The 9,439-nt window shown below is 39.7% G+C and overlaps 1 long non-coding RNA gene across 3 annotated transcripts in view; it reads right to left on the bottom strand.

Moving 5' to 3' along the window:
- Nucleotides 1-9,439, bottom strand: part of LOC103352084 (uncharacterized) — a 190,686-nt gene that overhangs the window by 120,888 nt on the left and 60,359 nt on the right. Inside the window, exon 1 of one of the 3 annotated variants that reach the window (XR_016212940.1) lies at nt 8,876-9,007. The exons of 1 other annotated variant lie outside the window; for it this stretch is intronic. This is a non-coding gene — a long non-coding RNA (uncharacterized LOC103352084). Of the gene's footprint in view, nt 1-8,875; nt 9,008-9,439 lie in introns of those variants that run through there. One more of the 3 variants, XR_007913684.3, reaches the window with a different exon arrangement.

The following is a 9,439-nucleotide window of genomic DNA, read 5'->3' as shown; positions in this document are numbered from 1 at the left end:
GAAACAGAGAGGTCTTCCATCTGCTGGTTCACTCCCCAAATGGCGGCAACTACTGGAGCTAGGCTGATCCAAGCCAGGAGCCAGGAGCTTCTTCCAGGTTTCCCACATGAGTGCAGGGGCCCAGTAACGTAGGCCATGTTCTCCTGCTCTCCCAGGCCATAGCAGAGAGCTGGATCAGAAGAGAAGCAGCCAGGACACAAATTAGCACCCATATGGGATGTTTGCACCGCAGGCAGAGGCTTAGTCTATATGCCACAGCGTGAGCCCCAAGCCAATTTATTAAACTGCTATTTCCACCTTAAATTTCAAGGCCAACTTAATGAAATCACAGAAGCAGGGCACTGTTTCTCTGCAAGTGGCCTTTCCTTTGGAAGTGGCTGCCCAGTGCCCTCCCAGCTTCAGAGGAGAGTCATGTGAAGAAGAGGTGATTTGGCTAAGACTTCAGATCCTCATTCCGGCACCAGATGCTACCTGTATGGCCACGCTGTGTAAATGCCCACATCTCTGTAGTCAGGACTCTCTTTCATGGCCTGTTTGAGGCTCTTGATAGAGGGTTATTACTGCAGCCCACATAAAGAAGGCAAAGCTCAATTACATGGAAAAGTCCTTCAGATTTTCTCAGGCTGACAGAAAGTATTGCTCACGGAATGCTAAATATATATATTCATAAGAAACTTTACTTTCTTCCTGTGAATTCTCATTTTATACATGTTATTACACACAGACTATTGATGGAGTGAATTTCTAATCACATCCTGCCTCCCTCCTGCTACCACCTTATCCTGGGCTGCCACATTCTTCTAAAACCAGTCACTCTCTGTTTAGGGAATGTAAACCAATTTGAATATAAGCCCAAACTAAACAATTGCTAGACTAAATCTGCTGCCAGAATTATTCCGCAGGATATATTGTACCCAACACAATGCTTTTGATAACTGTGAATTGAATTGCAAACATTAACAAATAAATGAATATTAATGATGGTTGCACCCTCAGTGGTTGGGGTTATCTGTCACATTAGATTATTCTTGCCATTTCTCCCCTCTATCCGTCAGGTAATTGAAAATGTACAGTCATCTGAGGCGCCCTAAGAGCACACACAATGGGAATCAGAGTGTCAGGAAGGAAAATGCATTATCTGCCTCACAGAGCCTAGGGGTTGCCTCTTAGGGCTCTCATTTTTCATTCAGATGCAATGTTAGATATCCCAGAAAGATAATCAACCATAAGGTTTAGCATGACCTGTACTTACAGTGATTCCAGTAAAGAAATAGGAAGAAAAGAAGTAAATAGTTTTTACTGAATTTGCCTTAAAGGGTGCCCTTTGTTTCACATACATTATCTTACTCAACACTGAGCCCCATCTTGAGAGGTGCATAAATACTTTTTAAAAATGCAAAATGAGACTCAGAAACTTTAAATACGGTTGGCCTTCCATGTCAACAATGTTCATATCTATGGATTCAACTAATCAAGGGTTGAAAATATTTTAAAAATACACCTCTACTGAACATATACAGGCATTTATCATCATTATTCCCTAAATGCTACAGTATAACAGCTATTTATATTGTTATGTATTATAACTAATCTAGAGATGATTTAAAATATACAGGAGTATGTACAAATGTTTTATGAATGTATTACATTATTTTATATAAGGGACTTGAGCATCCACAGATTTTGCTATCTGCAGGAGTCCTGGAACCAGTGGCTGTCAGTGGAGAAATTATTCTAAAAATAGCTTAGAAAAGGGCAAAGCTGGCAAAGTTCCATGTTTGTAAAAACTGTGTGCATACAGCCCACATTTCCCTGCCTGACTTCCTGTTAATATTGCCATTATTGAAGGTTTCATATGCCTAAACACCATCCTCTGTGCTTTTACGTGGATTCACTGATGAGGCATCTACTGTATTGTCTGCTTTATGTGGGAGGAAATCCAAGCCAGAAAGGTTAATCAACTTGTTCCAAATCACACAACCGGTAAGTAGTGGATCCAGAACTCAAACCCAGTCCACCTAGTTCCAGAGCACACGTTCTTAAGAACTGTGTTTTAGAGCCTGTCAAAAAGACACAGTGCAGAAATGACTGTAAATAGTTTAATTTGCAGCAGGCCCATGAGAAATAAGCTAGTTTTACCAATTGTTTTCTTGAGTGACTATTTCAGGGAAGTGTGTCATTTTCTTCTTTGCCCCTCTTTCTGTTTCTGTGTCTCTATCCACTCCCACCTTCTCTCTCTCTCTCCCTTCCTCTTATTCAAGAGCTGTATAGACCAGTGTGGTACGATAGAACTTTCTACAATAATGACAGTGTTCTATGTCTGCCATCCAATATGGCAGCCACCAGGCACTTGTGCCTGTTAAGCACCTGGAATATTGTTAGTGCAACAATATTTAACTTTATTTATTTTTAATTAATTTCAATTTAAACAGCTGCAAGTGGTTGTGGCCATACTGGTTGAAGAGAGCAGCTGTAAAGACTCTACTGCAATAATGACTATGGATAAGTATTAATGTAGTTGAGCACTTCTTAGGTGTGGGGAGCAATCCGGACTGGACTAAGTTACTGAAATTAAGACTTATTCTATGCATCTGCTCTCCCACAATATGGCGCTGGGAGAGAAGTAAACAGCTTCCGCACAGCTGCCTCCAGTTCAACTGATAAACTGTAGGACTTGCTCCTGATCGGAGAGCAGCGTACTCGGCGTGTGGGCAGCCGAGTTGGGATTGGCGGAGGAGGACTATAAAGGAGGAGAGAGACGGCATGCACCGTGGAACATCTATGGGGAACATCTAGCTGAAGGAACACCTGTGCAGCCCCCCAGAGAACCGGCCGGCGGTGTGCTGCTCCCCTGCGGAAGTGGGGAATGTGGCCAGGGGGAACTGCCCTTCCACGGAGGTGGAAGGGATAGTAGCCAACCCGGGAAGAACCAGCAGCAAACCCGGGGAGGGCCGAGCAGACGAAAGAACAGCGCAGGGTCCTGTGTTGCTCCTCCACGAAGAGGGGGAGCGACACTTAGGTCCTTCAAATTTCAAAACAACTCTACATGGCAAATACCACAATTATTCTCATTTCCAGGTTCAGAAAAACTATTTAACATAGTACTATTGATATGCTCAGTACCACACAGCTAACAACTAGGATAAATAGGAATAGAAATTAAGGGCTGTGGAGATGGCATTGTAGCACAGTGGGTTGAGATGCCACCCACAACCTCTGTATCTCATATGAGCACAAGTTCGAGTACCAGCTGCTCCACTTCCAGTGCAGCTCCCTCATACTGCACCTGGGAAAGAGTGGAAGATGGCCCGAGTACTTGGACCCCTGCCACACATGTGTAAGACCCAAATCAGGCTCCTGACTTTGGCCTGGCCCAGTCTCAGCTTTGCAGTCATTTGGGATTGAACCAGATGGAAGATCTTCCCCTGCCCCCATCTCTCTCTCTCTCTCTCTCTCTCTCTCTGACTCTGCCTTTCAAATAAAATAAAGATAAATATGTTTAAAAAGATATTAAGGGTTGGAAAAATTGATCAAAGGCCAAAAAAAAGAAGCAAAGATTCTTTGGCTATGAAAGTAATTTTAGAAGACTAGAGCTGTGTCTAGTTTTGCTCAATATTTTATCCTCAGGCATGGCTCTTAGTAGTAGATACTCAATAAAAACTCATTGAATAAAAAAGTGGATACATAGTTATAGTCTTGGTCTATTATACAGAGAATGATAGCCAATTGTCCTTCACCTTCACTAAGAACAGCCTGAGAGATTTAGATAAGACGAAAAAACTTCCTAACACTGAAATGTATTTCTGGAGGCTATTAAAATTTATATTCTCAAAGTATGTAAAAATAAGGTTCTTCCTGTTCAAAATGCAATGAATTTGATATTCTCCCACCTACAGAATAAGGAATTGATTAAGTTCATCCTTCATCCCTTTGAGATAATCATTCATTCTTAAATGTAAAAGGGTCTATTTTAGAGTACAAAGAAATAGCAAGCATTTCCTGTACGAAGGGAATTTCTGAAAAGAAATTCTTGCCAAACGTATCTCACTGAGAGAGTGAGTCACTAAGAAGGGCACGTGTGTCCCTTAATTATGGATCTGCTGATTATTAAGAGGGTTAGAGCACATCCCACTTGGGGTTCGTCAAAGCCGTACAGATTTTGCAATTCCTTTTTTATTTATAAAGCTGTTAAGATTAAAATCATTACTGGTATCCGTCTAATTTTAATGAGAGCTTTCCACACACTTTTTGGACCTCGAATTTAATTACATGCTCACTTACTAACACTGATCTAGAAAACAAAATGGACATTTTAGAAGAAATGTGAATATTAATGGTACTGCTACTAAAGCTAGCATCTTCTCCATGAATGTGTGAGGGATCTTTCTTCTTACAAATCTGTGATACCTGTTGGAGCAGGTTCTACATCTATCTAGACCATGTGGGGCTGCCATGACCCTCAAGTGAATACAGCACCAACAAAACGTGCTGGATGAATCCTTGAATGAATTCTTTGATAAAAAAAATACATTAAGTTTTTATGACTATTTTTTTAGGTAGGAAATCTGAGTCTAGGGTAAATTAAAACTTTATCAGCAGGGGCCAGCACTGTAGCATAGTGGGTAAAGCCACTGCCTGTGGTGCCAAAATCCTATCTGGGCACTGGTCGGAGTCCCGGCTGCTCCACTTCAGATCCAGCTCTCTGCTATGGCCTGGGAAAGCAGTAGAAGGTGCCCCAAGTCCCTGGTCCCCTGCACCCATGTGGGAGACCCAGAAGAAGCTCCTCGTTCCTGGCTTTGGATCAGCCTGACTCTGGCCATTGCTGCCAACTGGAGAGTGAACCAGCAGATCAAGACCTCTCTCTCTCTCTCTCTCTCTCTCTATCTCTCTCTCTGCCTCTCTGAGGCCTTTCAAATAAAATAAGTAAATAAATCTTTAAGAAAAAAAAATCCCTCATGTCTGTAAATGTGACCTCATTTGGCACTAGGGTCCTAACAGATGTTAGGTCAGATGTCAAGTTAAAATGAGTCATTAGGGGGCCGGTGCTGTGGCATAACAGATAAAGCCACTGCTTGCAGTATCAACATCCCATGTCTTTCAAATAAATAAATCTTTAAATAAATGAGTCATTAGGAGGTCCCTAATCCAATGCAATCCTTATATAAAAGAGAAATTTGGACACAGGCACATGGGGAGAACATTGTATGAAGATGAAGGTGGAGATATCAATGATGCATCTATAAGCCAAAGAACACCAAAGACTGTCAGCAAATCAGAGCAGAGCATGGAATAAATTCTCCCTCTGAGCCTCAGGAGGAACCCTCTCTAATCACACCTTGAACTTGGATTTCAAGGGACTTCAACTCCAGAGTTGTGAGAAAATAGTTTCCTGTTGTTTAAATCATACAAGTTGTAGCATTTGGTTTCAGCAGCCCAGCAAACTAATCCATGGCCTTTCAGGCAAACCCATTATAGTTTGTATCATTTTTTACTTTAGTAAAATTTTGACCTATCCAGCTCCACTTCTGACTGCAAGGTCTGTCAAATCAAGGAATATGGCTTCATCATCTTGATATCTGCATATCCCCTTCACAGACACACTACTGATTCAAAATTAATTCTATTCTTTATATACCCTGCTCTACCCTGAAATCCATAGCAAAGGTATTTTCTGGGAACATTGTGTAATCGTCTATTATTTGGGTTCACTGAAACATAGTGATAGCTATGAGATCATTTCTGCTTTCTTGTACTGACATTTAAAACTCATCTTCCTTGTTCTCTACTGTTCTGCACTTACACAGTCAGGAGTTCAGCCATAAGTTATTGCTCTTGACTGGTCTCCCTGTTGTTTTCTCATGAGAATAACTGAACTCCTCCCCCATTTCCATTGTTTGTTTTTGTTAATACCTATCAACATTTATAAAATTGTGATTTATGGTTTCTTTGGCATAATATCTTCTTCTGTCGTTCCTTAAAAGTCTTTTCATTTTAGGTTCCAACTATATATAAAGCACTCTACTAGATGCTACAGATGGAGAGTTGAATAAAATATGGTTCTTGTACTCAAGGGATTCAGCAGTCACTTTCCTGAGCTTTTTTTTCCCTCCTCATTTTATTACCATCAATCACACACCTGTCATCAAATTACTTCCCATAACTTCCCCACTTCCTTTCAAATATATGAGTTTAGAAAAAGGAACAATATCCTGTGCCTCTAAGTTCATCAACTTCCTACTTAGATTTTCTAAACCTCCTTCCTTTTTTCAGCTGCAAGTATTCCCAAGTCAGTACACAGAAAACAAATGCAAGGCAAGTGTTTATCCTCGTGATTAAGACACCAAGTTGAGATGCTCACATTCCATAACAGAATGCCTAGGTTCAAGGCCCAGCTTGCTCTTGATTCGACTAGTTTCTTATTTTGGTGCACTCTGGGAGACAACAGGTATTGCCTTAAGTGGTTGAGTCCCTGCCACCCAGCAGGGACTGGGATCCAGGGCTCCTGATTTTACGCAGCCTATTTCTGGTCTTTGCAAACATTTGGGGAGGGAAGCGGAAGATGGGAGTAGCCTCTTATGCTTTCTCTCTTTCAGATAATTAAATAAAAGAATACTAACAGGCCGGTGCCGTGGCTCACTAAGCTAATCCTCCGCCTTGCGGCGCCGGCACACCAGGTTCTAGTCCCAGTCGGGGCACCAGATTCTGTTCTGGTTGCCCCTCTCCCAGGCCAGCTCTCTGCTGTGGCCAGGGAGTGCAGTGGAGGATGGCTCCTGGCTTCGGATCAGCACGATGCACCGGCTGCAGCGCACCGACCGTGACGGCCATTGGAGGGTGAACCAATGGCAAAGGAAGACCTTTCTCTCTGTCTCTCTCTCACTGTCCACTCTGCCTGTCAAAAAAAAAAAAAAAAAAGAATACTAACAATAAAAACAAAAATATTGTATTATTGTATGGTTAAGAATGAGAAGACTAGTTTTTTTCCCTTCCATATTATTTCATTTTCATATTATTAATTACATATATAAGCATACTTCAAAAAGTTTGTAGAATAATGGAGTTGAAAGAAAAGTTTATTTTGGAAAGAAAATTTTGAATTTGATGAATACCAGGCATCTTCAAAAATTCATGGAAAATATATATTACTAAAAATATATAGATTTCAAAATTGTTTTTTGCTGAAATAAGCTTATCTTTTAATTTATGTTTCTTTTTTTTAAATACCATGATAATTTTGGTATGGAATTATTCACCCATATCTGTTTGTGGGGTGGTTGGGAGGAGGGGAGTCTATTCAACATGACATCATGGCAAAATTTTGCTTATTCAATAATGCTTAGAAATGGTTCTTTGTGTGTCTAGAAAAATACCATAATTTTTTTTATCTCTTCAAGAAAAATGTTATGTCATGCTATAGTGGTGATAATTATTTTTCTTCATAATTTTTCTCAGTGTCATATTTATTCACTCCTGAACCTCTTAACACTGGTATTGATCCTCCCAGAACTTCCTCTCACCTCCTTAGAGTCTATTTTTTATTTTCAGCCTACTTTCAGAATTACTTTATTTTTTTCATCTTCTCCAGGGCTTTTTCATTCTCAGTAAGAGGAAGCACATAGATACATTCTTGACATCCTTGAACCTTCTTCTAAAAGAAAGATTAGTATGCATTTAGAGCACACATAATTGATGAATATCTCAGCAGAGAAGACAAACATAGCACATATTCTACAGGTCTCTGGAACAGTACTCTCAGTTCCCACACTTCCTGGATTCACCAGCTAAAACATAATCAAAGAAGAATGGCTTTCAAAGCTCCCACACAAACAGGTCTCAGAATGCCCACGTTGGAGACATAAATAATCTTAGCACAATATACAGGGAGGTGATTATCAAGCAGACACAGTCATGTTCTTTCACACAGAATGGCTCTCCCTGAGAAAATCATTTTAAAATATTGACATGTCAAAGTCATTTATAACCCCCAAATTATACCTGCAAATCTGTGACATTTTTACTATTATATTATTTTCTTGGCAAAAGGAGATACTTACTAAATATTTGTACTTCCCTTGGCACACAAGATAGCATCAAAATTTATTTCCTTATGTTTTAAACACTTCTCTTTCAGGATATTAGATTATGTAATTTCTTTTGACCACAGCTACAACATAGCCCTCTTTCAAAACTCAGCTAACCAAGCTTTTCCCACTTTTTCATCTTCCCAAACACATTTGTTACATTCACAGCTACCCAAACTACGTTGTTGACAAGCAAGTTTCTGATATGCCACTATTCCATGATAGTTTTATGTATTATTCAGCATTCACAGAGCAATTGTCAGTCAGGAAAAGACTCAAACTATCCAAGCTTCCTTTACTTTTTAAGCACTTTATGTGAGCTTTGTCCCAATGCTTTTTCTTTCTTTATTGTGATTCCTTTTAATGTTGGATTGGAAAATGTGATTAAATTTTAAGTTCTTAGTGAATAGGGATAACACTCCCAAATCTATCTACTAATGAGACATGACTCACACAGAATAAATGGTTGGCAGCCATGACACCTCTTGTGTGTAGCTTTGAAATGGTCAATAAATGGCCAGTTCTTCCCAAGCAAACAACTATTCTCAAGGTTAAGATTATAGTTCCCATTTTAAGACTTCTTTTAAAAAATTGCACTGCACTCTCTGACATGTACAGTTTTAACCAAATCTATACGTCTATGCCTAGGTATTCTTCAAACCAAATCTAATCAGTCTGCAAATTGTCTTCTATTTATGTAGTATTTAGCATACCCCAACACTATATTTGAAAAGTGAGATACACATTGAAGATTAATCAAGAATCTTATAAGACTTTATCTTGAGCTTCAAACTTACCTGGAATCCTCTCCCTCTGGTCCTTCAAGTACCTCTAATTGTGTTTGGTCACAAAGTACAAATATCCTGTCACTGTGATTTTCTTCTCTCCTTTCACCCAGACTTTCCAGGGAGCTCTTCTTCCTCTTGGTACAGTTCAGACAACACTAACTTTGAATCTCTTCCTTATGTTTATTGCCTCCCTCAAACACTTGGGAATCTGTTCATATTTGGGACTTCATAACTCTTTATGCATGCCTCTATTGGTTCTTAGATGAATGAATTATCATTGTTTAAATTCAAGCATTATCTCCCCATTTGTTTGTGTTGTCTTCCAATGCAAGAGTTATGTCCATTAAGCTCAAAAATCTATTTATTCTGTTTATATTTCTTTACTCTTCCACCATGAGTCAGAGATTGGTGCCCTATGGAATAGATTCTTCAGTAAGCAAGAAGGTCATAGGTTTTCTCCAAAGGAGGTTAAATCTCCTGGGGAAGGCAAATAATAAACAATCAACAATAGCAGAGTGTATTATATTCTCAAAATCTGGCAAATAAGCCGGCGCCGTGGCTCAATAGGCTAAT

Source organism: Oryctolagus cuniculus, chromosome 9 (genome assembly GCF_051225735.1).
Source record: "Oryctolagus cuniculus isolate XC-2025 breed Fujian yellow rabbit chromosome 9, ASM5122573v1, whole genome shotgun sequence".
NCBI classification, from domain to species: Eukaryota; Metazoa; Chordata; class Mammalia; order Lagomorpha; family Leporidae; genus Oryctolagus; species Oryctolagus cuniculus.
This window is presented reverse-complemented; position numbering and strand designations above follow the sequence as displayed.